The sequence below is a fragment of the Anabrus simplex genome, chromosome 1, assembly GCF_040414725.1.
Source record: "Anabrus simplex isolate iqAnaSimp1 chromosome 1, ASM4041472v1, whole genome shotgun sequence".
NCBI lineage: Eukaryota > Metazoa > Arthropoda > Insecta > Orthoptera > Tettigoniidae > Anabrus > Anabrus simplex.
Window position 1 is genome coordinate 183,137,944 of NC_090265.1, and position 26,787 is coordinate 183,164,730.

Consider the following 26,787-nt stretch of genomic DNA (forward strand, 5'->3'; position numbering starts at 1 on the left):
AGATCGTGAATTGTTGCGCCCGGGGGGTGCGAGGTCGATCCAGTGCAGTGCAGGGCAGTGTCATGGTGCCTCTGTGGTGAAGCGTTTAGAAGGTGACCGAGCGAAATGCCAACCTTGTAGGACATTCGTATTAAGAAAAATAAATAATTCAAGCAGGGAGCATTAGGAGGAGAATGAAAAATAATAATATGAAGTTGAAAATAAATATGCAACGGCCGGGAATCGAACCCGGGCCGCCCGCGTGGCAGGCGAGCATTCTACCACTGAACCACCGTTGCCATGTCACCGATAGCTAACATCAACGAAACCTGACGTGTTTTCCTTGAAGTTGCATCACATACCGTGCTTAATAGTGACGTTGCAGTACTTTGCTGATAACAGATTGTGTACTCAGCTTCGGGAGTTCAAATCCATGCTTTAGTGTGTGCGTTAACTGAAATAGCATTGAGGGCTCGAAGTTTTGGGCATTAGTTCCTTGTAAAGAGGACCGTAGTAAAGTCGCCCGGTATTCTTGCACATTAAATGTCGCCAAAGCCATAGTCGTTACGCAGTAAAGTATCAGAGCATGGGACAAATCATACGGTAAGGGAAGTAGGGGCCGTCTGCTGTCTCTACAGAAACCACCGGCACTGCTATGTGGAGCAAACAAACCGCTTATATTAGGTAAGACTAACCGCAAAAGAATGTGTTTACCGTAGCCGTGATCGTCTAGTGGTTAGGATATTGCGTTGTGGCCGCAATAACCCAGGTTCGAATCCTGGTCACGGCAAGCGAACAGATTTTGTCAATTGTAATTACTGAATTCTGATACAGTGCTCATTTAGGAGAAATTATTAAGCTCAGATTTTGTTATGCTCGTCTGTATCTCAAGGAGTTAGATTCATATAGGTTTCTAGCAATTTGGAGAATTTGTAGACTACCTGTATCCCCCTAAATCACTAGCTGGCTCACTGTCTTGCTAAGGGAGTAAGCGTCTCGCAGCTTGAATTTTGGAGAAGAACGGCTCGAATGCCTGCAAAACTACAGTTATGGGCTTACGGAACCACAAAGACAGTGAGTTCCTCAGACGTTAAGATGCTAGATTTCAACCCTCAATATAGGTGGTGCATTGTGGTGCCATAGCAGAATGTAATCATATATTTTATACATCTGCCGTAGGGATACTCTGGCAGCGCGTTAAATGATTATTTCCTCCTTAGCTTCTTTCTTTCTTTCTTAGCCTGTTTACCGTCCATAGATCGCTTCTCTCTCGGACTCATTGAAGGTTCTCACTCTACAGACTCAACGATAATGACCTGGATCGTGGCACCTTGGTTAGGGTGACGAAACTGGGAAGAATTAACTGTGCTCCGCCCAGGTGGCCTTACGGTCATTGCTGTACACGTGCCTTATGGTGTATGGAATGATTGGAAGGGATGGGCACGGATGAGGGAACGAAGTGGCCGAGGCCTTCATTTAGGTACTATCAGGGCATTTGAATTTAGAAGAAGTGTGTAAGCATGGAAATTTACTTTGTGCAATGCTGTTGTGGGGATCGAACACACCTCAACTCAGTCGACCACCCGAGATTAAGGGTACACCGCTCCAGCCCTCGTAACACTGCAATTTTCGTGGAAGTGGCGGTAGATCGTGAATTGTTGCGCCCGGGGGGTGCGAGGTCGATCCAGTGCAGTGCAGGGCAGTGTCATGGTCCCTCTGTGGTGAAGCGTTTAGAAGGTGACCGAGCGAAATGCCAACCTTGTAGGACATTCGTATTAAGAAAAATAAATAATTCAAGCAGGGAGCATTAGGAGGAGATTGAAAAATAATAATATGAAGTTGAAAATAAATATGCAACGGCCGGGAATCGAACCCGGGCCGCCCGCGTGGCAGGCGAGCATTCTACCACTGAACCACCGTTGCCATGTCACCGATAGCTAACATGAACGAAACCTGACGTGTTTTCCTTGAAGTTGCATCACATACCGTGCTTAACAGTGACGTTGCAGTACTTTGCTGATAACAGATTTTGTACTCAGCTTCGGGAGTTCAAATCCATGCTTTAGTGTGTGCGTTAACTGAAATAGCATTGAGGGCTCGAAGTTTTAGGCATTAGTTCCTTGTAAAGAGGACCGTAGTAACGTCGCCGGGTATTCTTGCACATTAAATGACGCCAAAGCCATAGTCGTTACGCAGTAAAGTATCAGAGCATGGGACAAATCATACGGTAAGGGAAGTAGGGGCCGTCTGCTGTCTCTACAGAATCCACCGGCACTGCTATGTGGAGCAAACAAACCGCTTATATTAGGTAAGACTAACCGCAAAAGAATGTGTTTACCGTAGCCGTGATCGTCTAGTGGTTAGGACATTGCGTTGTGGCCGCAATAACCCAGGTTCGAATCCTGGTCACGGCAAGCGAGCAGATTTTGTCAATTGTAATTACTGAATTCTGATACAGTGCTCATTTAGGAGAAATTATTAAGCTCAGATTTTGTTATGCTCGTCTGTATCTCAAGGAGTTAGATTCATATAGGTTTCTAGCAATTTGGAGAATTTGTAGACTACCTGTATCCCCCTAAATCACTAGCTGGCTCACTGTCTTGCTAAGGGAGTAAGCGTCTCGCAGCTTGAATTTTGGAGAAGAACGGCTCGAATGCCTGCAAAACTACAGTTATGGGCTTACGGAACCACAAAGACAGTGAGTTCCTCAGACGTTAAGATGCTAGATTTCAACCCTCAATATAGGTGGTGCATTGTGGTGCCATAGCACAATGTAATCATATATTTTATACATCTGCCGTAGGGATACTCTGGCAGCGCGTTAAACGATTATTTCCTCCTTAGCTTCTTTCTTTCTTTCTTAGCCTGTTTACCGTCCATAGATCGCTTCTCTCTCGGACTCATTGAAGGTTCTCACTCTACAGACTCAACGATAATGACCTGGATCGTGGCACCTTGGTTAGGGTGACGAAACTGGGAAGAATTAACTGTGCTCCGCCCACGTGGCCTTACGGTCATTGCTGTACACGTGCCTTATGGTGTATGGAATGATTGGAAGGGATGGGCACGGATGAGGGAACGAAGTGGCCGAGGCCTTCATTTAGGTACTATCAGGGCATTTGAATTTAGAAGAAGTGTGTAAGCATGGAAATTTACTTTGTGCAATGCTGTTGTGGGGATCGAACACACCTCAACTCAGTCGACCACCCGAGATTAAGGGTACACCGCTCCAGCCCTCGTAACACTGCAATTTTCGTGGAAGTGGCGGTAGATCGTGAATTGTTGCGCCCGGGGGGTGCGAGGTCGATCCAGTGCAGTGCAGGGCAGTGTCATGGTGCCTCTGTGGTGAAGCGTTTAGAAGGTGACCGAGCGAAATGCCAACCTTGTAGGACATTCGTATTAAGAAAAATAAATAATTCAAGCAGGGAGCATTAGGAGGAGAATGAAAAATAATAATATGAAGTTGAAAATAAATATGCAACGGCCGGGAATCGAACCCGGGCCGCCCGCGTGGCAGGCGAGCATTCTACCACTGAACCACCGTTGCCATGTCACCGATAGCTAACATCAACGAAACCTGACGTGTTTTCCTTGAAGTTGCATCACATACCGTGCTTAATAGTGACGTTGCAGTACTTTGCTGATAACAGATTGTGTACTCAGCTTCGGGAGTTCAAATCCATGCTTTAGTGTGTGCGTTAACTGAAATAGCATTGAGGGCTCGAAGTTTTGGGCATTAGTTCCTTGTAAAGAGGACCGTAGTAAAGTCGCCCGGTATTCTTGCACATTAAATGTCGCCAAAGCCATAGTCGTTACGCAGTAAAGTATCAGAGCATGGGACAAATCATACGGTAAGGGAAGTAGAGGCCGTCTGCTGTCTCTACAGAAACCACCGGCACTGCTATGTGGAGCAAACAAACCGCTTATATTAGGTAAGACTAACCGCAAAACAATGTGTTTACCGTAGCCGTGATCGTCTAGTGGTTAGGACATTGCGTTGTGGCCGCAATAACCCAGGTTCGAATCCTGGTCACGGCAAGCGAACAGATTTTGTCAATTGTAATTACTGAATTCTGATACAGTGCTCATTTAGGAGAAATTATTAAGCTCAGATTTTGTTATGCTCGTCTGTATCTCAAGGAGTTAGATTCATATAGGTTTCTAGCAATTTGGAGAATTTGTAGACTACCTGTATCCCCCTAAATCACTAGCTGGCTCACTGTCTTGCTAAGGGAGTAAGCGTCTCGCAGCTTGAATTTTGGAGAAGAACGGCTCGAATGCCTGCAAAACTACAGTTATGGGCTTACGGAACCACAAAGACAGTGAGTTCCTCAGACGTTAAGATGCTAGATTTCAACCCTCAATATAGGTGGTGCATTGTGGTGCCATAGCAGAATGTAATCATATATTTTATACATCTGCCGTAGGGATACTCTGGCAGCGCGTTAAACGATTATTTCCTCCTTAGCTTCTTTCTTTCTTTCTTAGCCTGTTTACCGTCCATAGATCGCTTCTCTCTCGGACTCATTGAAGGTTCTCACTCTAGAGACTCAACGATAATGACCTGGATCGTGGCACCTTGGTTAGGGTGACGAAACTGGGAAGAATTAACTGTGCTCCGCCCAGGTGGCCTTACGGTCATTGCTGTACACGTGCCTTATGGTGTATGGAATGATTGGAAGGGATGGGCACGGATGAGGGAACGAAGTGGCCGAGGCCTTCATTTAGGTACTATCAGGGCATTTGAATTTAGAAGAAGTGTGTAAGCATGGAAATTTACTTTGTGCAATGCTGTTGTGGGGATCGAACACACCTCAACTCAGTCGACCACCCGAGATTAAGGGTACACCGCTCCAGCCCTCGTAACACTGCAATTTTCGTGGAAGTGGCGGTAGATCGTGAATTGTTGCGCCCGGGGGGTGCGAGGTCGATCCAGTGCAGTGCAGGGCAGTGTCATGGTGCCTCTGTGGTGAAGCGTTTAGAAGGTGACCGAGCGAAATGCCAACCTTGTAGGACATTCGTATTAAGAAAAATAAATAATTCAAGCAGGGAGCATTAGGAGGAGATTGAAAAATAATAATATGAAGTTGAAAATAAATATGCAACGGCCGGGAATCGAACCCGGGCCGCCCGCGTGGCAGGCGAGCATTCTACCACTGTACCACCGTTGCCATGTCACCGATAGCTAACATCAACGAAACCTGACGTGTTTTCCTTGAAGTTGCATCACATACCGTGCTTAATAGTGACGTTGCAGTACTTTGCTTATAACAGATTGTGTACTCAGCTTCGGGAGTTTAAATCCACCCTTTAGTGTGTGCGTTAACTGAAATAGCATTGAGGGCTCGAAGTTTTAGGCATTAGTTCCTTGTAAAGAGGACCGTAGTAACGTCGCCGGGTATTCTTGCACATTAAATGACGCCAAAGCCATAGTCGTTACGCAGTAAAGTATCAGAGCATGGGACAAATCATACGGTAAGGGAAGTAGGGGCCGTCTGCTGTCTCTACAGAATCCACCGGCACTGCTATGTGGAGCAAACAAACCGCTTATATTAGGTAAGACTAACCGCGAAGGAATGTGTTTACCGTAGCCGTGATCGTCTAGTGGTTAGGACATTGCGTTGTGGCCGCAATAACCCAGGTTCGAATCCTGGTCACGGCAAGCGAACAGATTTTGTCAATTGTAATTACTGAATTCTGATACAGTGCTCATTTAGGAGAAATTATTAAGCTCAGATTTTGTTATGCTCGTCTGTATCTCAAGGAGTTAGATTCATATAGGTTTCTAGCAATTTGGAGAATTTGTAGACTACCTGTATCCCCCTAAATCACTAGCTGGCTCACTGTCTTGCTAAGGGAGTAAGCGTCTCGCAGCTTGAATTTTGGAGAAGATTGGCTCGCATGCCTGCAAAACTAGAGTTATGGGCTTACGGAACCACAAAGACAGTGAGTTCCTCAGACGTTAAGATGCTAGATTTCAACCCTCAATTTAGGTGGTGCATTGTGGTGCCATAGCAGAATGTTATCATATATCTTATACATCTGCCGTAGGGATACTCTGGCAGCGCGTTAAACGATTATTTCCTCCTTAGCTTCTTTCTTTCTTTCTTAGCCTGTTTACCGTCCATAGATCGCTTCTCTCTCGGACTCATTGAAGGTTCTCACTCTACAGACTCAACGATAATGACCTGGATGGTGGCACCTTGGTTAGGGTGACGAAACTGGGAAGAATTAACTGTGCTCCGCCCAGGTGGCCTTACGGTCATTGCTGTACACGTGCCTTATGGTGTATGGAATGATTGGAAGGGATGGGCACGGATGAGGGAACGAAGTGGCCGAGGCCTTCATTTAGGTACTATCAGGGCATTTGAATTTAGAAGAAGTGTGTAAGCATGGAAATTTACTTTGTGCAATGCTGTTGTGGGGATCGAACACACCTCAACTCAGTCGACCACCCGAGATTAAGGGTACACCGCTCCAGCCCTCGTAACACTGCAATTTTCGTGGAAGTGGCGGTAGATCGTGAATTGTTGCGCCCGGGGGGTGCGAGGTCGATCCAGTGCAGTGCAGGGCAGTGTCATGGTGCCTCTGTGGTGAAGCGTTTAGAAGGTGACCGAGCGAAATGCCAACCTTGTAGGACATTCGTATTAAGAAAAATAAATAATTCAAGCAGGGAGCATTAGGAGGAGAATGAAAAATAATAATATGAAGTTGAAAATAAATATGCAACGGCCGGGAATCGAACCCGGGCCGCCCGCGTGGCAGGCGAGCATTCTACCACTGAACCACCGTTGCCATGTCACCGATAGCTAACATGAACGAAACCTGACGTGTTTTCCTTGAAGTTGCATCACATACCGTGCTTAATAGTGACGTTGCAGTACTTTGCTGATAACAGATTGTGTACTCAGCTTCGGGAGTTCAAATCCATGCTTTAGTGTGTGCGTTAACTGAAATAGCATTGAGGGCTCGAAGTTTTGGGCATTAGTTCCTTGTAAAGAGGACCGTAGTAAAGTCGCCCGGTATTCTTGCACATTAAATGTCGCCAAAGCCATAGTCGTTACGCAGTAAAGTATCAGAGCATGGGACAAATCATACGGTAAGGGAAGTAGAGGCCGTCTGCTGTCTCTACAGAAACCACCGGCACTGCTATGTGGAGCAAACAAACCGCTTATATTAGGTAAGACTAACCGCAAAACAATGTGTTTACCGTAGCCGTGATCGTCTAGTGGTTAGGACATTGCGTTGTGGCCGCAATAACCCAGGTTCGAATCCTGGTCACGGCAAGCGAACAGATTTTGTCAATTGTAATTACTGAATTCTGATACAGTGCTCATTTAGGAGAAATTATTAAGCTCAGATTTTGTTATGCTCGTCTGTATCTCAAGGAGTTAGATTCATATAGGTTTCTAGCAATTTGGAGAATTTGTAGACTACCTGTATCCCCCTAAATCACTAGCTGGCTCACTGTCTTGCTAAGGGAGTAAGCGTCTCGCAGCTTGAATTTTGGAGAAGAACGGCTCGAATGCCTGCAAAACTACAGTTATGGGCTTACGGAACCACAAAGACAGTGAGTTCCTCAGACGTTAAGATGCTAGATTTCAACCCTCAATATAGGTGGTGCATTGTGGTGCCATAGCAGAATGTAATCATATATTTTATACATCTGCCGTAGGGATACTCTGGCAGCGCGTTAAACGATTATTTCCTCCTTAGCTTCTTTCTTTCTTTCTTAGCCTGTTTACCGTCCATAGATCGCTTCTCTCTCGGACTCATTGAAGGTTCTCACTCTAGAGACTCAACGATAATGACCTGGATCGTGGCACCTTGGTTAGGGTGACGAAACTGGGAAGAATTAACTGTGCTCCGCCCAGGTGGCCTTACGGTCATTGCTGTACACGTGCCTTATGGTGTATGGAATGATTGGAAGGGATGGGCACGGATGAGGGAACGAAGTGGCCGAGGCCTTCATTTAGGTACTATCAGGGCATTTGAATTTAGAAGAAGTGTGTAAGCATGGAAATTTACTTTGTGCAATGCTGTTGTGGGGATCGAACACACCTCAACTCAGTCGACCACCCGAGATTAAGGGTACACCGCTCCAGCCCTCGTAACACTGCAATTTTCGTGGAAGTGGCGGTAGATCGTGAATTGTTGCGCCCGGGGGGTGCGAGGTCGATCCAGTGCAGTGCAGGGCAGTGTCATGGTGCCTCTGTGGTGAAGCGTTTAGAAGGTGACCGAGCGAAATGCCAACCTTGTAGGACATTCGTATTAAGAAAAATAAATAATTCAAGCAGGGAGCATTAGGAGGAGATTGAAAAATAATAATATGAAGTTGAAAATAAATATGCAACGGCCGGGAATCGAACCCGGGCCGCCCGCGTGGCAGGCGAGCATTCTACCACTGTACCACCGTTGCCATGTCACCGATAGCTAACATCAACGAAACCTGACGTGTTTTCCTTGAAGTTGCATCACATAGCGTGCTTAATAGTGACGTTGCAGTACTTTGCTTATAACAGATTGTGTACTCAGCTTCGGGAGTTTAAATCCACCCTTTAGTGTGTGCGTTAACTGAAATAGCATTGAGGGCTCGAAGTTTTAGGCATTAGTTCCTTGTAAAGAGGACCGTAGTAACGTCGCCGGGTATTCTTGCACATTAAATGACGCCAAAGCCATAGTCGTTACGCAGTAAAGTATCAGAGCATGGGACAAATCATACGGTAAGGGAAGTAGGGGCCGTCTGCTGTCTCTACAGAATCCACCGGCACTGCTATGTGGAGCAAACAAACCGCTTATATTAGGTAAGACTAACCGCAAAGGAATGTGTGTACCGTAGCCGTGATCGTCTAGTGGTTAGGACATTGCGTTGTGGCCGCAATAACCCAGGTTCGAATCCTGGTCACGGCAAGCGAACAGATTTTGTCAATTGTAATTACTGAATTCTGATAGAGTGCTCATTTAGGAGAAATTATTAAGCTCAGATTTTATTATGCTCGTCTGTATCTCAAGGAGTTAGATTCATATAGGTTTCTAGCAATTTGGAGAATTTGTAGACTACCTGTATCCCCCTAATCCATGCTTTAGTGCGTGCGTTAACTGAAATAGCATTGAGGGCTCGAAGTTTTAGGCATTAGTTCCTTGTAAAGAGGACCGTAGTAACGTCGCCGGGTATTCATCATCATCATCATCATCATCTGTTTACCCTCCAGGTTCGGTTTTTCCCTCGGACTTAGCGAGGGATCCCACCTCTACCGCCTCAAGGGCAGTGTCCTGGAGCTTCAGACTCTTGGTCGGGGGATACAACTGGGGAGTATGACCAGTACCTCGCCCAGGCGGCCTCACCTGCTAAGCTGAACAGGGGCCTTGTGGAGGGATGGGAAGATTGGAAAGAATAGGCAAGGAAGAGGGAAGGAAGCGGCCGTGGCCTTAAGTTAGGTACCATCCCGGCATTCGCCTGGAGGAGAAGTGGGAAACCACGGAAAACCACTTCCAGGATGGCTGAGGTGGGAATCGAACCCACCTCTACTCAGTTGACCTCCCGAGGCTGAGTGGACCCCGTTCCAGCCCTCGTACCACTTTTCAAATTTCGTGGCACTACACCACAGAGGCGGCCGCCGGGTATTCTTGCACATTAAATGACGCCAAAGCCATAGTCGTTACGCAGTAAAGTATCAGAGCATGGGACAAATCATACGGTAAGGGAAGTAGGGGCCGTCTGCTGTCTCTACAGAATCCACCGGCACTGCTATGTGGAGCAAACAAACCGCTTATATTAGGTAAGACTAACCGCAAAGGAGTGTGTTTACCGTAGCCGTGATCGTCTAGTGGTTAGGACATTGCGTTGTGGCCGCAATAACCCAGGTTCGAATCCTGGTCACGGCAAGCGAACAGATTTTGTCAATTGTAATTACTGAATTCTGATACAGTGCTCATTTAGGAGAAATTATTAAGCTCAGATTTTGTTATGCTCGTCTGTATCTCAAGGAGTTAGATTCATATAGGTTTCTAGCAATTTGGAGAATTTATAGACTACCTGTATCCCCCTAAATCACTAGCTGGCTCACTGTCTTGCTAAGGGAGTAAGCGTCTCGCAGCTTGAATTTTGGAGAAGATTGGCTCGCATGCCTGCAAAACTAGAGTTATGGGCTTACGGAACCACAAAGACAGTGAGTTCCTCAGACGTTAAGATGCTAGATTTCAACCCTCAATTTAGGTGGTGCATTGTGGTGCCATAGCAGAATGTTATCATATATCTTATACATCTGCCGTAGGGATACTCTGGCAGCGCGTTAAACGATTATTTCCTCCTTAGCTTCTTTCTTTCTTTCTTAGCCTGTTTACCGTCCATAGATCGCTTCTCTCTCGGACTCATTGAAGGTTCTCACTCTACAGACTCAACGATAATGACCTGGATCGTGGCACCTTGGTTAGGGTGACGAAACTGGGAAGAATTAACTGTGCTCCGCCCAGGTGGCCTTACGGTCATTGCTGTACACGTGCCTTATGGTGTATGGAATGATTGGAAGGGATGGGCACGGATGAGGGAACGAAGTGGCCGAGGCCTTCATTTAGGTACTATCAGGGCATTTGAATTTAGAAGAAGTGTGTAAGCATGGAAATTTACTTTGTGCAATGCTGTTGTGGGGATCGAACACACCTCAACTCAGTCGACCACCCGAGATTAAGGGTACACCGCTCCAGCCCTCGTAACACTGCAATTTTCGTGGAAGTGGCGGTAGATCGTGAATTGTTGCGCCCGGGGGGTGCGAGGTCGATCCAGTGCAGTGCAGGGCAGTGTCATGGTGCCTCTGTGGTGAAGCGTTTAGAAGGTGACCGAGCGAAATGCCAACCTTGTAGGACATTCGTATTAAGAAAAATAAATAATTCAAGCAGGGAGCATTAGGAGGAGATTGAAAAATAATAATATGAAGTTGAAAATAAATATGCAACGGCCGGGAATCGAACCCGGGCCGCCCGCGTGGCAGGCGAGCATTCTACCACTGTACCACCGTTGCCATGTCACCGATAGCTAACATCAACGAAACCTGACGTGTTTTCCTTGAAGTTGCATCACATACCGTGCTTAATAGTGACGTTGCAGTACTTTGCTTATAACAGATTGTGTACTCAGCTTCGGGAGTTTAAATCCACCCTTTAGTGTGTGCGTTAACTGAAATAGCATTGAGGGCTCGAAGTTTTAGGCATTAGTTCCTTGTAAAGAGGACCGTAGTAACGTCGCCGGGTATTCTTGCACATTAAATGACGCCAAAGCCATAGTCGTTACGCAGTAAAGTATCAGAGCATGGGACAAATCATACGGTAAGGGAAGTAGGGGCCGTCTGCTGTCTCTACAGAATCCACCGGCACTGCTATGTGGAGCAAACAAACCGCTTATATTAGGTAAGACTAACCGCGAAGGAATGTGTTTACCGTAGCCGTGATCGTCTAGTGGTTAGGACATTGCGTTGTGGCCGCAATAACCCAGGTTCGAATCCTGGTCACGGCAAGCGAACAGATTTTGTCAATTGTAATTACTGAATTCTGATACAGTGCTCATTTAGGAGAAATTATTAAGCTCAGATTTTGTTATGCTCGTCTGTATCTCAAGGAGTTAGATTCATATAGGTTTCTAGCAATTTGGAGAATTTGTAGACTACCTGTATCCCCCTAAATCACTAGCTGGCTCACTGTCTTGCTAAGGGAGTAAGCGTCTCGCAGCTTGAATTTTGGAGAAGATTGGCTCGCATGCCTGCAAAACTAGAGTTATGGGCTTACGGAACCACAAAGACAGTGAGTTCCTCAGACGTTAAGATGCTAGATTTCAACCCTCAATTTAGGTGGTGCATTGTGGTGCCATAGCAGAATGTTATCATATATCTTATACATCTGCCGTAGGGATACTCTGGCAGCGCGTTAAACGATTATTTCCTCCTTAGCTTCTTTCTTTCTTTCTTAGCCTGTTTACCGTCCATAGATCGCTTCTCTCTCGGACTCATTGAAGGTTCTCACTCTACAGACTCAACGATAATGACCTGGATGGTGGCACCTTGGTTAGGGTGACGAAACTGGGAAGAATTAACTGTGCTCCGCCCAGGTGGCCTTACGGTCATTGCTGTACACGTGCCTTATGGTGTATGGAATGATTGGAAGGGATGGGCACGGATGAGGGAACGAAGTGGCCGAGGCCTTCATTTAGGTACTATCAGGGCATTTGAATTTAGAAGAAGTGTGTAAGCATGGAAATTTACTTTGTGCAATGCTGTTGTGGGGATCGAACACACCTCAACTCAGTCGACCACCCGAGATTAAGGGTACACCGCTCCAGCCCTCGTAACACTGCAATTTTCGTGGAAGTGGCGGTAGATCGTGAATTGTTGCGCCCGGGGGGTGCGAGGTCGATCCAGTGCAGTGCAGGGCAGTGTCATGGTGCCTCTGTGGTGAAGCGTTTAGAAGGTGACCGAGCGAAATGCCAACCTTGTAGGACATTCGTATTAAGAAAAATAAATAATTCAAGCAGGGAGCATTAGGAGGAGAATGAAAAATAATAATATGAAGTTGAAAATAAATATGCAACGGCCGGGAATCGAACCCGGGCCGCCCGCGTGGCAGGCGAGCATTCTACCACTGAACCACCGTTGCCATGTCACCGATAGCTAACATGAACGAAACCTGACGTGTTTTCCTTGAAGTTGCATCACATACCGTGCTTAATAGTGACGTTGCAGTACTTTGCTGATAACAGATTGTGTACTCAGCTTCGGGAGTTCAAATCCATGCTTTAGTGTGTGCGTTAACTGAAATAGCATTGAGGGCTCGAAGTTTTGGGCATTAGTTCCTTGTAAAGAGGACCGTAGTAAAGTCGCCCGGTATTCTTGCACATTAAATGTCGCCAAAGCCATAGTCGTTACGCAGTAAAGTATCAGAGCATGGGACAAATCATACGGTAAGGGAAGTAGAGGCCGTCTGCTGTCTCTACAGAAACCACCGGCACTGCTATGTGGAGCAAACAAACCGCTTATATTAGGTAAGACTAACCGCAAAACAATGTGTTTACCGTAGCCGTGATCGTCTAGTGGTTAGGACATTGCGTTGTGGCCGCAATAACCCAGGTTCGAATCCTGGTCACGGCAAGCGAACAGATTTTGTCAATTGTAATTACTGAATTCTGATACAGTGCTCATTTAGGAGAAATTATTAAGCTCAGATTTTGTTATGCTCGTCTGTATCTCAAGGAGTTAGATTCATATAGGTTTCTAGCAATTTGGAGAATTTGTAGACTACCTGTATCCCCCTAAATCACTAGCTGGCTCACTGTCTTGCTAAGGGAGTAAGCGTCTCGCAGCTTGAATTTTGGAGAAGAACGGCTCGAATGCCTGCAAAACTACAGTTATGGGCTTACGGAACCACAAAGACAGTGAGTTCCTCAGACGTTAAGATGCTAGATTTCAACCCTCAATATAGGTGGTGCATTGTGGTGCCATAGCAGAATGTAATCATATATTTTATACATCTGCCGTAGGGATACTCTGGCAGCGCGTTAAACGATTATTTCCTCCTTAGCTTCTTTCTTTCTTTCTTAGCCTGTTTACCGTCCATAGATCGCTTCTCTCTCGGACTCATTGAAGGTTCTCACTCTAGAGACTCAACGATAATGACCTGGATCGTGGCACCTTGGTTAGGGTGACGAAACTGGGAAGAGTTAACTGTGCTCCGCCCAGGTGGCCTTACGGTCATTGCTGTACACGTGCCTTATGGTGTATGGAATGATTGGAAGGGATGGGCACGGATGAGGGAACGAAGTGGCCGAGGCCTTCATTTAGGTACTATCAGGGCATTTGAATTTAGAAGAAGTGTGTAAGCATGGAAATTTACTTTGTGCAATGCTGTTGTGGGGATCGAACACACCTCAACTCAGTCGACCACCCGAGATTAAGGGTACACCGCTCCAGCCCTCGTAACACTGCAATTTTCGTGGAAGTGGCGGTAGATCGTGAATTGTTGCGCCCGGGGGGTGCGAGGTCGATCCAGTGCAGTGCAGGGCAGTGTCATGGTGCCTCTGTGGTGAAGCGTTTAGAAGGTGACCGAGCGAAATGCCAACCTTGTAGGACATTCGTATTAAGAAAAATAAATAATTCAAGCAGGGAGCATTAGGAGGAGATTGAAAAATAATAATATGAAGTTGAAAATAAATATGCAACGGCCGGGAATCGAACCCGGGCCGCCCGCGTGGCAGGCGAGCATTCTACCACTGTACCACCGTTGCCATGTCACCGATAGCTAACATCAACGAAACCTGACGTGTTTTCCTTGAAGTTGCATCACATAGCGTGCTTAATAGTGACGTTGCAGTACTTTGCTTATAACAGATTGTGTACTCAGCTTCGGGAGTTTAAATCCACCCTTTAGTGTGTGCGTTAACTGAAATAGCATTGAGGGCTCGAAGTTTTAGGCATTAGTTCCTTGTAAAGAGGACCGTAGTAACGTCGCCGGGTATTCTTGCACATTAAATGACGCCAAAGCCATAGTCGTTACGCAGTAAAGTATCAGAGCATGGGACAAATCATACGGTAAGGGAAGTAGGGGCCGTCTGCTGTCTCTACAGAATCCACCGGCACTGCTATGTGGAGCAAACAAACCGCTTATATTAGGTAAGACTAACCGCAAAGGAATGTGTGTACCGTAGCCGTGATCGTCTAGTGGTTAGGACATTGCGTTGTGGCCGCAATAACCCAGGTTCGAATCCTGGTCACGGCAAGCGAACAGATTTTGTCAATTGTAATTACTGAATTCTGATAGAGTGCTCATTTAGGAGAAATTATTAAGCTCAGATTTTATTATGCTCGTCTGTATCTCAAGGAGTTAGATTCATATAGGTTTCTAGCAATTTGGAGAATTTGTAGACTACCTGTATCCCCCTAATCCATGCTTTAGTGCGTGCGTTAACTGAAATAGCATTGAGGGCTCGAAGTTTTAGGCATTAGTTCCTTGTAAAGAGGACCGTAGTAACGTCGCCGGGTATTCATCATCATCATCATCATCATCTGTTTACCCTCCAGGTTCGGTTTTTCCCTCGGACTTAGCGAGGGATCCCACCTCTACCGCCTCAAGGGCAGTGTCCTGGAGCTTCAGACTCTTGGTCGGGGGATACAACTGGGGAGTATGACCAGTACCTCGCCCAGGCGGCCTCACCTGCTAAGCTGAACAGGGGCCTTGTGGAGGGATGGGAAGATTGGAAAGAATAGGCAAGGAAGAGGGAAGGAAGCGGCCGTGGCCTTAAGTTAGGTACCATCCCGGCATTCGCCTGGAGGAGAAGTGGGAAACCACGGAAAACCACTTCCAGGATGGCTGAGGTGGGAATCGAACCCACCTCTACTCAGTTGACCTCCCGAGGCTGAGTGGACCCCGTTCCAGCCCTCGTACCACTTTTCAAATTTCGTGGCACTACACCACAGAGGCGGCCGCCGGGTATTCTTGCACATTAAATGACGCCAAAGCCATAGTCGTTACGCAGTAAAGTATCAGAGCATGGGACAAATCATACGGTAAGGGAAGTAGGGGCCGTCTGCTGTCTCTACAGAATCCACCGGCACTGCTATGTGGAGCAAACAAACCGCTTATATTAGGTAAGACTAACCGCAAAGGAGTGTGTTTACCGTAGCCGTGATCGTCTAGTGGTTAGGACATTGCGTTGTGGCCGCAATAACCCAGGTTCGAATCCTGGTCACGGCAAGCGAACAGATTTTGTCAATTGTAATTACTGAATTCTGATACAGTGCTCATTTAGGAGAAATTATTAAGCTCAGATTTTGTTATGCTCGTCTGTATCTCAAGGAGTTAGATTCATATAGGTTTCTAGCAATTTGGAGAATTTATAGACTACCTGTATCCCCCTAAATCACTAGCTGGCTCACTGTCTTGCTAAGGGAGTAAGCGTCTCGCAGCTTGAATTTTGGAGAAGATTGGCTCGCATGCCTGCAAAACTAGAGTTATGGGCTTACGGAACCACAAAGACAGTGAGTTCCTCAGACGTTAAGATGCTAGATTTCAACCCTCAATTTAGGTGGTGCATTGTGGTGCCATAGCAGAATGTTATCATATATCTTATACATCTGCCGTAGGGATACTCTGGCAGCGCGTTAAACGATTATTTCCTCCTTAGCTTCTTTCTTTCTTTCTTAGCCTGTTTACCGTCCATAGATCGCTTCTCTCTCGGACTCATTGAAGGTTCTCACTCTACAGACTCAACGATAATGACCTGGATCGTGGCACCTTGGTTAGGGTGACGAAACTGGGAAGAATTAACTGTGCTCCGCCCAGGTGGCCTTACGGTCATTGCTGTACACGTGCCTTATGGTGTATGGAATGATTGGAAGGGATGGGCACGGATGAGGGAACGAAGTGGCCGAGGCCTTCATTTAGGTACTATCAGGGCATTTGAATTTAGAAGAAGTGTGTAAGCATGGAAATTTACTTTGTGCAATGCTGTTGTGGGGATCGAACACACCTCAACTCAGTCGACCACCCGAGATTAAGGGTACACCGCTCCAGCCCTCGTAACACTGCAATTTTCGTGGAAGTGGCGGTAGATCGTGAATTGTTGCGCCCGGGGGGTGCGAGGTCGATCCAGTGCAGTGCAGGGCAGTGTCATGGTGCCTCTGTGGTGAAGCGTTTAGAAGGTGACCGAGCGAAATGCCAACCTTGTAGGACTTTCGTATTAAGAAAAATAAATAATTCAAGCAGGGAGCATTAGGAGGAGAATGAAAAATAATAATATGAAGTTGAAAATAAATATGCAACGGCCGGGAATCGAACCCGGGCCGCCCGCGTGGCAGGCGAGCATTCTACCACTGAACCACCGTTGCCATGTCACCGATAGCTAACATCAACGAAACCTGACGTGTTTTCCTTGAAGTTGCATCACATACCGTGCTTAATAGTGACGTTGCAGTACTTTGCTGATAACAGATTGTGTACTCAGCTTCGGGAGTTCAAATCCATGCTTTAGTGTGTGCGTTAACTGAAATAGCATTGAGGGCTCGAAGTTTTGGGCATTAGTTCCTTGTAAAGAGGACCGTAGTAAAGTCGCCCGGTATTCTTGCACATTAAATGTCGCCAAAGCCATAGTCGTTACGCAGTAAAGTATCAGAGCATGGGACAAATCATACGGTAAGGGAAGTAGAGGCCGTCTGCTGTCTCTACAGAAACCACCGGCACTGCTATGTGGAGCAAACAAACCGCTTATATTAGGTAAGACTAACCGCAAAACAATGTGTTTACCGTAGCCGTGATCGTCTAGTGGTTAGGACATTGCGTTGTGGCCGCAATAACCCAGGTTCGAATCCTGGTCACGGCAAGCGAACAGATTTTGTCAATTGTAATTACTGAATTCTGATACAGTGCTCATTTAGGAGAAATTATTAAGCTCAGATTTTGTTATGCTCGTCTGTATCTCAAGGAGTTAGATTCATATAGGTTTCTAGCAATTTGGAGAATTTGTAGACTACCTGTATCCCCCTAAATCACTAGCTGGCTCACTGTCTTGCTAAGGGAGTAAGCGTCTCGCAGCTTGAATTTTGGAGAAGAACGGCTCGAATGCCTGCAAAACTACAGTTATGGGCTTACGGAACCACAAAGACAGTGAGTTCCTCAGACGTTAAGATGCTAGATTTCAACCCTCAATATAGGTGGTGCATTGTGGTGCCATAGCAGAATGTAATCATATATTTTATACATCTGCCGTAGGGATACTCTGGCAGCGCGTTAAACGATTATTTCCTCCTTAGCTTCTTTCTTTCTTTCTTAGCCTGTTTACCGTCCATAGATCGCTTCTCTCTCGGACTCATTGAAGGTTCTCACTCTAGAGACTCAACGATAATGACCTGGATCGTGGCACCTTGGTTAGGGTGACGAAACTGGGAAGAATTAACTGTGCTCCGCCCAGGTGGCCTTACGGTCATTGCTGTACACGTGCCTTATGGTGTATGGAATGATTGGAAGGGATGGGCACGGATGAGGGAACGAAGTGGCCGAGGCCTTCATTTAGGTACTATCAGGGCATTTGAATTTAGAAGAAGTGTGTAAGCATGGAAATTTACTTTGTGCAATGCTGTTGTGGGGATCGAACACACCTCAACTCAGTCGACCACCCGAGATTAAGGGTACACCGCTCCAGCCCTCGTAACACTGCAATTTTCGTGGAAGTGGCGGTAGATCGTGAATTGTTGCGCCCGGGGGGTGCGAGGTCGATCCAGTGCAGTGCAGGGCAGTGTCATGGTGCCTCTGTGGTGAAGCGTTTAGAAGGTGACCGAGCGAAATGCCAACCTTGTAGGACATTCGTATTAAGAAAAATAAATAATTCAAGCAGGGAGCATTAGGAGGAGATTGAAAAATAATAATATGAAGTTGAAAATAAATATGCAACGGCCGGGAATCGAACCCGGGCCGCCCGCGTGGCAGGCGAGCATTCTACCACTGTACCACCGTTGCCATGTCACCGATAGCTAACATCAACGAAACCTGACGTGTTTTCCTTGAAGTTGCATCACATAGCGTGCTTAATAGTGACGTTGCAGTACTTTGCTTATAACAGATTGTGTACTCAGCTTCGGGAGTTTAAATCCACCCTTTAGTGTGTGCGTTAACTGAAATAGCATTGAGGGCTCGAAGTTTTAGGCATTAGTTCCTTGTAAAGAGGACCGTAGTAACGTCGCCGGGTATTCTTGCACATTAAATGACGCCAAAGCCATAGTCGTTACGCAGTAAAGTATCAGAGCATGGGACAAATCATACGGTAAGGGAAGTAGGGGCCGTCTGCTGTCTCTACAGAATCCACCGGCACTGCTATGTGGAGCAAACAAACCGCTTATATTAGGTAAGACTAACCGCAAAGGAATGTGTGTACCGTAGCCGTGATCGTCTAGTGGTTAGGACATTGCGTTGTGGCCGCAATAACCCAGGTTCGAATCCTGGTCACGGCAAGCGAACAGATTTTGTCAATTGTAATTACTGAATTCTGATAGAGTGCTCATTTAGGAGAAATTATTAAGCTCAGATTTTATTATGCTCGTCTGTATCTCAAGGAGTTAGATTCATATAGGTTTCTAGCAATTTGGAGAATTTGTAGACTACCTGTATCCCCCTAATCCATGCTTTAGTGCGTGCGTTAACTGAAATAGCATTGAGGGCTCGAAGTTTTAGGCATTAGTTCCTTGTAAAGAGGACCGTAGTAACGTCGCCGGGTATTCATCATCATCATCATCATCATCTGTTTACCCTCCAGGTTCGGTTTTTCCCTCGGACTTAGCGAGGGATCCCACCTCTACCGCCTCAAGGGCAGTGTCCTGGAGCTTCAGACTCTTGGTCGGGGGATACAACTGGGGAGTATGACCAGTACCTCGCCCAGGCGGCCTCACCTGCTAAGCTGAACAGGGGCCTTGTGGAGGGATGGGAAGATTGGAAAGAATAGGCAAGGAAGAGGGAAGGAAGCGGCCGTGGCCTTAAGTTAGGTACCATCCCGGCATTCGCCTGGAGGAGAAGTGGGAAACCACGGAAAACCACTTCCAGGATGGCTGAGGTGGGAATCGAACCCACCTCTACTCAGTTGACCTCCCGAGGCTGAGTGGACCCCGTTCCAGCCCTCGTACCACTTTTCAAATTTCGTGGCACTACACCACAGAGGCGGCCGCCGGGTATTCTTGCACATTAAATGACGCCAAAGCCATAGTCGTTACGCAGTAAAGTATCAGAGCATGGGACAAATCATACGGTAAGGGAAGTAGGGGCCGTCTGCTGTCTCTACAGAATCCACCGGCACTGCTATGTGGAGCAAACAAACCGCTTATATTAGGTAAGACTAACCGCAAAGGAGTGTGTTTACCGTAGCCGTGATCGTCTAGTGGTTAGGACATTGCGTTGTGGCCGCAATAACCCAGGTTCGAATCCTGGTCACGGCAAGCGAACAGATTTTGTCAATTGTAATTACTGAATTCTGATACAGTGCTCATTTAGGAGAAATTATTAAGCTCAGATTTTGTTATGCTCGTCTGTATCTCAAGGAGTTAGATTCATATAGGTTTCTAGCAATTTGGAGAATTTGTAGACTACCTGTATCCCCCTAAATCACTAGCTGGCTCACTGTCTTGCTAAGGGAGTAAGCGTCTCGCAGCTTGAATTTTGGAGAAGATTGGCTCGCATGCCTGCAAAACTAGAGTTATGGGCTTACGGAACCACAAAGACAGTGAGTTCCTCAGACGTTAAGATGCTAGATTTCAACCCTCAATTTAGGTGGTGCATTGTGGTGCCATAGCAGAATGTTATCATATATCTTATACATCTGCCGTAGGGATACTCTGGCAGCGCGTTAAACGATTATTTCCTCCTTAGCTTCTTTCTTTCTTTCTTAGCCTGTTTACCGTCCATAGATCGCTTCTCTCTCGGACTCATTGAAGGTTCTCACTCTACAGACTCAACGATAATGACCTGGATCGTGGCACCTTGGTTAGGGTGACGAAACTGGGAAGAATTAACTGTGCTCCGCCCAGGTGGCCTTACGGTCATTGCTGTACACGTGCCTTATGGTGTATGGAATGATTGGAAGGGATGGGCACGGATGAGGGAACGAAGTGGCCGAGGCCTTCATTTAGGTACTATCAGGGCATTTGAATTTAGAAGAAGTGTGTAAGCATGGAAATTTTCTTTGTGCAATGCTGTTGTGGGGATCGAACACACCTCAACTCAGTCGACCACCCGAGATTAAGGGTACACCGCTCCAGCCCTCGTAACACTGCAATTTTCGTGGAAGTGGCGGTAGATCGTGAATTGTTGCGCCCGGGGGGTGCGAGGTCGATCCAGTGCAGTGCAGGGCAGTGTCATGGTGCCTCTGTGGTGAAGCGTTTAGAAGGTGACCGAGCGAAATGCCAACCTTGTAGGACATTCGTATTAAGAAAAATAAATAATTCAAGCAGGGAGCATTAGGAGGAGAATGAAAAATAATAATATGAAGTTGAAAATAAATATGCAACGGCCGGGAATCGAACCCGGGCCGCCCGCGTGGCAGGCGAGCATTCTACCACTGAACCACCGTTGCCATGTCACCGATAGCTAACATCAACGAAACCTGACGTGTTTTCCTTGAAGTTGCATCACATACCGTGCTTAATAGTGACGTTGCAGTACTTTGCTGATAACAGATTGTGTACTCAGCTTCGGGAGTTCAAATCCATGCTTTAGTGTGTGCGTTAACTGAAATAGCATTGAGGGCTCGAAGTTTTGGGCATTAGTTCCTTGTAAAGAGGACCGTAGTAAAGTCGCCCGGTATTCTTGCACATTAAATGTCGCCAAAGCCATAGTCGTTACGCAGTAAAGTATCAGAGCATGGGACAAATCATACGGTAAGGGAAGTAGGGGCCGTCTGCTGTCTCTACAGAAACCACCGGCACTGCTATGTGGAGCAAACAAACCGCTTATATTAGGTAAGACTAACCGCAAAAGAATGTGTTTACCGTAGCCGTGATCGTCTAGTGGTTAGGACATTGCGTTGTGGCCGCAATAACCCAGGTTCGAATCCTGGTCACGGCAAGCGAACAGATTTTGTCAATTGTAATTACTGAATTCTGATACAGTGCTCATTTAGGAGAAATTATTAAGCTCAGATTTTATTTTGCTCGTCTGTATCTCAAGGAGTTAGATTCATATAGGTTTCTAGCAATTTGGAGAATTTGTAGACTACCTGTATCCCCCTAAATCACTAGCTGGCTCACTGTCTTGCTAAGGGAGTAAGCGTCTCGCAGCTTGAATTTTGGAGAAGATTGGCTCGAATGCCTGCAAAACTAGAGTTATGGGCTTACGGAACCACAAAGACAGTGAGATCCTCAGACGTTAAGATGCTAGATTTCAACCCTCAATTTTGGTGTTGCATTGTGGTGCCATAGCAGAATGTAATCATATATTTTATACATCTGCCGTAGGGATACTCTGGCAGCGCGTTAAACGATTATTTCCTCCTTAGCTTCTTTCTTTCTTTCTTAGCCTGTTTACCGTCCATAGATCGCTTCTCTCTCGGACTCATTGAAGGTTCTCACTCTACAGACTCAACGATAATGACCTGGATCGTGGCACCTTGGTTAGGGTGACGAAACTGGGAAGAATTAACTGTGCTCCGCCCAGGTGGCCTTACGGTCATTGCTGTACACGTGCCTTATGGTGTATGGAATGATTGGAAGGGATGGGCACGGATGAGGGAACGAAGAGGCCGAGGCCTTCATTTAGGTACTATCAGGGCATTTGAATTTAGAAGAAGTGTGTAAGCATGGAAATTTACTTTGTGCAATGCTGTTGTGGGGATCGAACACACCTCAACTCAGTCGACCACCCGAGATTAAGGGTACACCGCTCCAGCCCTCGTAACACTGCAATTTTCGTGGAAGTGGCGGTAGATCGTGAATTGTTGCGCCCGGGGGGTGCGAGGTCGATCCAGTGCAGTGCAGGGCAGTGTCAGGGTGCCTCTGTGGTGAAGCGTTTAGAAGGTGACCGAGCGAAATGCCAACCTTGTAGGACATTCGTATTAAGAAAAATAAATAATTCAAGCAGGGAGCATTAGGAGGAGAATGAAAAATAATAATATGAAGTTGAAAATAAATATGCAACGGCCGGGAATCGAACCCGGGCCGCCCGCGTGGCAGGCGAGCATTCTACCACTGAACCACCGTTGCCATGTCACCGATAGCTAACATCAACGAAACCTGACGTGTTTTCCTTGAAGTTGCATCACATACCGTGCTTAATAGTGACGTTGCAGTACTTTGCTGATAACAGATTGTGTACTCAGCTTCGGGAGTTCAAATCCATGCTTTAGTGCGTGCGTTAACTGAAATAGCTTTGAGGGCTCGAAGTTTTATGCATTAGTTCCTTGTAAAGAGGACCGTAGTAAAGTCGCCCGGTATTCTTGCACATTAAATGTCGCCAAAGCCATAGTCGTTACGCAGTAAAGTATCAGAGCATGGGACAAATCATACGGTAAGGGAAGTAGGGGCCGTCTGCTGTCTCTACAGAATCCACCGGCACTGCTATGTGGAGCAAACAAACCGCTTATATTAGGTAAGACTAACCGCAAAGGAATGTGTTTACCGTAGCCGTGAGCGTCTAGTGGTTAGGACATTGCGTTGTGGCCGCAATAACCCAGGTTCGAATCCTGGTCACGGCAAGCGAACAAGTTTTGTCAATTGTAATTGTACCGGGCGGTACAACTCCACTCCGCTAATTTAAAATGTGCGCCAGTTGAAACTCCTCTGCTGGAGGAAGTCTGAATTTTATCTACGCTATTAATTCTCTACTTTCTCAGAAGATGTCACCACGTGGAAAATTTTGAGTTTTTGAACTGTGTCATTTTTGATGTGGTTTTGTTTCGCTTGAAGTAAGAAGTGTGAACTTTCTCTTCTAGAGGACACTACTGAAGATCAACAATAGTGCAACCTAGTGCGGAGTCAAAGAACTATTTTGTTGGAGAAATTTTTATTTCAAATGTTTGTCTTTGCTAAATTTCTTTCTGTTATTGCTTAAGTTGGCTGTATACCCCTCTTTTCCCCCTTGTCTTAGATTTATCCAATCCCGAATTTCTTTTAGTAATTTCCGACCAATCCGATGTATCTTCCCCCAACTTGGATATGTTTCTGTACCCGAGCCAATAAAAAGTTTGTGGGAGGGTGTTTTCATTCCCCTAACGCCTAGAACCTTCCGCGAGAGGATATAAACTGCTGATTTTAGGGTCTCCGGGCCACTTCTCTTCCATCTTTCAGGGTATAAAGTACATAGCAGGAGGCGGGAAGCTCCTCTTTCCTCGGCAGCGGTCATCAATAAGGTAATGGCCGATTAATAAATTCTTTCTTTGCTAGCTCAGCAGTTTAACTCTCGGGGCGGGTGCGAAGCTTTCCTCCATGTAACCTTTTCCTAAAATGTAACGATCTTTTCTTCTATTCTCTTTTAAGCTGCATATTGGGATAGAGAGTGCTAACCCTCTCGAGCTCCCACTCACATTGTCTTGAGGTGAACTTATTTTCTCAACCTATTCTTCGTTAATGTAAAACCAATTGCTCTTTTCTAAAGTCACCTCGGTAGTATGGGATTAGCCCTTGCATTAGTGGCCTAGAGCCAGATTAGGTTTTTAAAAACAAGTGTATTAGGAGTGCAAGATCGCCTCCTCTCAAATTGTTATTTTAGAGGTCATGTAATTGCCCATTTTTATTTAATAGACCTCAGTAGGTTGGGTATTTTACCCCTGTGTCTATGTCCAGTGAGGACAACTTGAAGGTGGAGTTTGGTTTAAATTTTGAGAGCGAGTGGCTCTTTTTGTGTGTTGTATGCCTCGTGGAGGCTTTTCTGTGTAATTTGGAGCAAGGGCTCCTAGGTATGAATGGGTTTTTCTGCCCCTCTGTTAAAACTCGTGTTTGGGGTAAAACTGAGCTAATTGCCCAAGCAGTGTAAAATCAGGGCGCGAAGCCCAATTCCTGTAAATATTGTAACTACACTTTTTGCTACTTTGTACCTGCCATGCTTGTTATTTCTTTGTTTTGAAAAGAAAATATAACCTTGTTAAATTTTAAATTAATTTTGCTTTCGTAGCTGGAGACCTATTCACACCCGCACCTTCTTTCACCTCTACCTACCACGGAAAAGTCCGTAACAAGTGGTAGCAGAGCGTTGTTGAATAGGTCTCAATTTAGCCCCTTTTGACGGCTAAACATTGTTTGTTCCTAACTCTAACTATTTTCCCAGTTGCTGGAATTTTTTGAGTTTTTCAAAATTGTTCTGTCACCATGCCCGGCCCTCGCGATGTTCTCCATCTTAACTATTTGCGCAAGGAGGAGCTTATCTATGAATTGACTATTAGAAATGTACAATCTGGAGGCACGGTTGCAGTAGACACAAACAAGCTTAGAGAGTCCCTAGATTTGCCCATTTCCATCCCCAATTTGGGAGAGAAAGAAATTGACGACTCTCTTTCCACGATCACGGAGAATATTACTGGGCTAGCTTCTGTAGTTAGTTTTTTTGATGAAAATGATCCTTCTCCTAATCAAATTAAGCGTGTGCAAGCTAGGCTATATCATTTTTCGAATAGGGTTAACGATCTGTTGTCTCTAAAGTTGAATGACATTCAGAAGAAGGAAGCTAGTACGCTGCTTGAAAATATGTCTGAATTATCTAGCAAGGTCACTCAATTGCTAACCGGGGAGGTTCCTCCCAAAAGCGATCTACCCACCACAGTGAATGCAGGTAGTGAGGAAGCGCCTCCCAAGGGAGAAGTGAATAGGATAACCGTTGCTGCTCAAACTATCCCTGCCCCATTGGACAACGAATCTGAACGTCGTGCATCATTGAGTAACATCCGTTCTGAATTAACTTCTTTGCCATTGAAACCTTTACCTACTATGTCACCCGGGTTTAGCAGCTTGCCTCATCCATTGGCAATGTTGCTAAGAGGAATCTCTAAGTTTTCTGTTAATACCACCAGTGATGTAATTTCATTTTTAAGATTTCTAGTTGAATTTCAGGATCATGCACTTGTGTTTTCTCTTTCTCCATGTCAAATATTGCAAATTATCTATCCGTATGCTATTGGTATTCTCTCAGATAAAATCGTAAGAGCCATTGCCGAGCAATCATCTATTGAGGATTTCCATGCCCATTTGCTAGCTAACTTCATCCCGGCTAGGGCCAGGTCCTCCCTTATTCAGAAGTACTATTACCGTGTACAACGCTTGGATGAAAACTTGGCTGATTTCATTCAGGACATTAAGTTTTATACTAGGGTGTTTGCTCTTCATTTCCCTGAGGATCAGATTGTACAAGCTATTGTGGAAGGGATTTCACCACCCTACAGGTCATATTTGTGTTTCGCGGCGTGCCCGCAAACTTTCTCTGAACTTGAAGCATTGGCCGTCTCAGCGGAAGGAGTTAGATACGCCGATTCTTTGCGTGTCGCGAAAGAACCCCCGCCTTCCTTTAATAATACTCGGCCTCCACCTCGCCGACCAGTCAATCCCTGTAAATGTTATGCTTGCGGGTCGCCTGACCATCTGCGCAACAAGTGTCCACTGATCAAGTCAAGTGGGACAAGGAATGGAGCCGGGTCATCACAAGGCTGTTTTAAATGTGGGGCTTTCTCACATATCGCCAAGAATTGTCCCAATTCAAATAGCACCCCCTCCTGCTCAACTTCTGGTGCAAATTCCACCTATGCCAATAATAAAAAGTGACTAGTGGCTTCGGCTGAGTCGACTAATCCATCTTCCCGAGACTCAGCCCCTGGTAAACAGGTTGTAAATTCAGGGAACGAGCAATTTTCAAATTCATCTTTTGAAGGTCCCAAAGAGTGTCTTAGGATTGCGGCGGATTCCCCCGCACCGGTCCCCTTTCTCAAAATTGAGTTAAATAACGAGCCTATAACAGCTCTCTTAGATTCAGGTAGTGTTTGTTCTATTATTTCGGCTGATTGGTATTCAAAATTGAAATCTGTTTGTAAGCTTCCTAACTATTGTTTGTCGGCGATCCAATACGTTTCGGCTAATTCCTCTCCATTAGAAATTCTCGGTTCCTTATATGTCAAAATTCGTATTTTTCAATTCACATGGAAAGTTAAATTGTTTGTGGCCAAGCATTTGTCTTGCCCCATTATATTGGGAGCGGACTTTATTTCTCACACTGGTCTTGTGCTCGATCTTCAGAGTAGGTCTTGCACTTTCAAATTTGCCTCTAATTGTAATATCCCTCTATTAAAGTGTAATTCTGCATCATGTTCTCTTATTTCGC

General features: G+C 45.9%; 29 non-coding genes across 29 annotated transcripts; 16 read left to right on the plus strand and 13 right to left on the minus strand.

The window, feature by feature from the left end:
* Positions 1–207: 207 nt before the first annotated feature.
* TRNAG-GCC (transfer RNA glycine (anticodon GCC)) lies at positions 208–278 on the minus strand. Its single transcript has one exon. It is a non-coding gene; the product is annotated as a tRNA-Gly (tRNA).
* Positions 279–697: 419 nt separating this feature from the next.
* On the plus strand, positions 698–769 carry TRNAH-GUG (transfer RNA histidin (anticodon GUG)). The gene has a single exon. It is a non-coding gene; the product is annotated as a tRNA-His (tRNA).
* A 1,062-nt stretch (positions 770–1,831) lies between these two features.
* On the minus strand, positions 1,832–1,902 carry TRNAG-GCC (transfer RNA glycine (anticodon GCC)). Its single transcript has one exon. It is a non-coding gene; the product is annotated as a tRNA-Gly (tRNA).
* A 419-nt stretch (positions 1,903–2,321) lies between these two features.
* TRNAH-GUG (transfer RNA histidin (anticodon GUG)) lies at positions 2,322–2,393 on the plus strand. Its single transcript has one exon. It is a non-coding gene; the product is annotated as a tRNA-His (tRNA).
* Positions 2,394–3,455: 1,062 nt separating this feature from the next.
* Positions 3,456–3,526, minus strand: TRNAG-GCC (transfer RNA glycine (anticodon GCC)). The gene has a single exon. It is a non-coding gene; the product is annotated as a tRNA-Gly (tRNA).
* A 419-nt stretch (positions 3,527–3,945) lies between these two features.
* On the plus strand, positions 3,946–4,017 carry TRNAH-GUG (transfer RNA histidin (anticodon GUG)). The gene has a single exon. It is a non-coding gene; the product is annotated as a tRNA-His (tRNA).
* A 1,062-nt stretch (positions 4,018–5,079) lies between these two features.
* TRNAG-GCC (transfer RNA glycine (anticodon GCC)) lies at positions 5,080–5,150 on the minus strand. The gene has a single exon. It is a non-coding gene; the product is annotated as a tRNA-Gly (tRNA).
* Positions 5,151–5,569: 419 nt separating this feature from the next.
* TRNAH-GUG (transfer RNA histidin (anticodon GUG)) lies at positions 5,570–5,641 on the plus strand. Its single transcript has one exon. It is a non-coding gene; the product is annotated as a tRNA-His (tRNA).
* A 1,062-nt stretch (positions 5,642–6,703) lies between these two features.
* TRNAG-GCC (transfer RNA glycine (anticodon GCC)) lies at positions 6,704–6,774 on the minus strand. Its single transcript has one exon. It is a non-coding gene; the product is annotated as a tRNA-Gly (tRNA).
* Positions 6,775–7,193: 419 nt separating this feature from the next.
* Positions 7,194–7,265, plus strand: TRNAH-GUG (transfer RNA histidin (anticodon GUG)). The gene has a single exon. It is a non-coding gene; the product is annotated as a tRNA-His (tRNA).
* A 1,062-nt stretch (positions 7,266–8,327) lies between these two features.
* On the minus strand, positions 8,328–8,398 carry TRNAG-GCC (transfer RNA glycine (anticodon GCC)). The gene has a single exon. It is a non-coding gene; the product is annotated as a tRNA-Gly (tRNA).
* A 419-nt stretch (positions 8,399–8,817) lies between these two features.
* Positions 8,818–8,889, plus strand: TRNAH-GUG (transfer RNA histidin (anticodon GUG)). The gene has a single exon. It is a non-coding gene; the product is annotated as a tRNA-His (tRNA).
* Positions 8,890–9,792: 903 nt separating this feature from the next.
* On the plus strand, positions 9,793–9,864 carry TRNAH-GUG (transfer RNA histidin (anticodon GUG)). Its single transcript has one exon. It is a non-coding gene; the product is annotated as a tRNA-His (tRNA).
* A 1,062-nt stretch (positions 9,865–10,926) lies between these two features.
* On the minus strand, positions 10,927–10,997 carry TRNAG-GCC (transfer RNA glycine (anticodon GCC)). Its single transcript has one exon. It is a non-coding gene; the product is annotated as a tRNA-Gly (tRNA).
* A 419-nt stretch (positions 10,998–11,416) lies between these two features.
* TRNAH-GUG (transfer RNA histidin (anticodon GUG)) lies at positions 11,417–11,488 on the plus strand. The gene has a single exon. It is a non-coding gene; the product is annotated as a tRNA-His (tRNA).
* A 1,062-nt stretch (positions 11,489–12,550) lies between these two features.
* Positions 12,551–12,621, minus strand: TRNAG-GCC (transfer RNA glycine (anticodon GCC)). Its single transcript has one exon. It is a non-coding gene; the product is annotated as a tRNA-Gly (tRNA).
* Positions 12,622–13,040: 419 nt separating this feature from the next.
* On the plus strand, positions 13,041–13,112 carry TRNAH-GUG (transfer RNA histidin (anticodon GUG)). Its single transcript has one exon. It is a non-coding gene; the product is annotated as a tRNA-His (tRNA).
* Positions 13,113–14,174: 1,062 nt separating this feature from the next.
* Positions 14,175–14,245, minus strand: TRNAG-GCC (transfer RNA glycine (anticodon GCC)). The gene has a single exon. It is a non-coding gene; the product is annotated as a tRNA-Gly (tRNA).
* A 419-nt stretch (positions 14,246–14,664) lies between these two features.
* TRNAH-GUG (transfer RNA histidin (anticodon GUG)) lies at positions 14,665–14,736 on the plus strand. The gene has a single exon. It is a non-coding gene; the product is annotated as a tRNA-His (tRNA).
* Positions 14,737–15,639: 903 nt separating this feature from the next.
* TRNAH-GUG (transfer RNA histidin (anticodon GUG)) lies at positions 15,640–15,711 on the plus strand. Its single transcript has one exon. It is a non-coding gene; the product is annotated as a tRNA-His (tRNA).
* Positions 15,712–16,773: 1,062 nt separating this feature from the next.
* On the minus strand, positions 16,774–16,844 carry TRNAG-GCC (transfer RNA glycine (anticodon GCC)). The gene has a single exon. It is a non-coding gene; the product is annotated as a tRNA-Gly (tRNA).
* A 419-nt stretch (positions 16,845–17,263) lies between these two features.
* On the plus strand, positions 17,264–17,335 carry TRNAH-GUG (transfer RNA histidin (anticodon GUG)). Its single transcript has one exon. It is a non-coding gene; the product is annotated as a tRNA-His (tRNA).
* A 1,062-nt stretch (positions 17,336–18,397) lies between these two features.
* On the minus strand, positions 18,398–18,468 carry TRNAG-GCC (transfer RNA glycine (anticodon GCC)). The gene has a single exon. It is a non-coding gene; the product is annotated as a tRNA-Gly (tRNA).
* Positions 18,469–18,887: 419 nt separating this feature from the next.
* TRNAH-GUG (transfer RNA histidin (anticodon GUG)) lies at positions 18,888–18,959 on the plus strand. Its single transcript has one exon. It is a non-coding gene; the product is annotated as a tRNA-His (tRNA).
* A 903-nt stretch (positions 18,960–19,862) lies between these two features.
* TRNAH-GUG (transfer RNA histidin (anticodon GUG)) lies at positions 19,863–19,934 on the plus strand. The gene has a single exon. It is a non-coding gene; the product is annotated as a tRNA-His (tRNA).
* A 1,062-nt stretch (positions 19,935–20,996) lies between these two features.
* Positions 20,997–21,067, minus strand: TRNAG-GCC (transfer RNA glycine (anticodon GCC)). The gene has a single exon. It is a non-coding gene; the product is annotated as a tRNA-Gly (tRNA).
* Positions 21,068–21,486: 419 nt separating this feature from the next.
* On the plus strand, positions 21,487–21,558 carry TRNAH-GUG (transfer RNA histidin (anticodon GUG)). The gene has a single exon. It is a non-coding gene; the product is annotated as a tRNA-His (tRNA).
* A 1,062-nt stretch (positions 21,559–22,620) lies between these two features.
* TRNAG-GCC (transfer RNA glycine (anticodon GCC)) lies at positions 22,621–22,691 on the minus strand. Its single transcript has one exon. It is a non-coding gene; the product is annotated as a tRNA-Gly (tRNA).
* A 419-nt stretch (positions 22,692–23,110) lies between these two features.
* On the plus strand, positions 23,111–23,182 carry TRNAH-GUG (transfer RNA histidin (anticodon GUG)). The gene has a single exon. It is a non-coding gene; the product is annotated as a tRNA-His (tRNA).
* Positions 23,183–26,787: the final 3,605 nt, after the last annotated feature.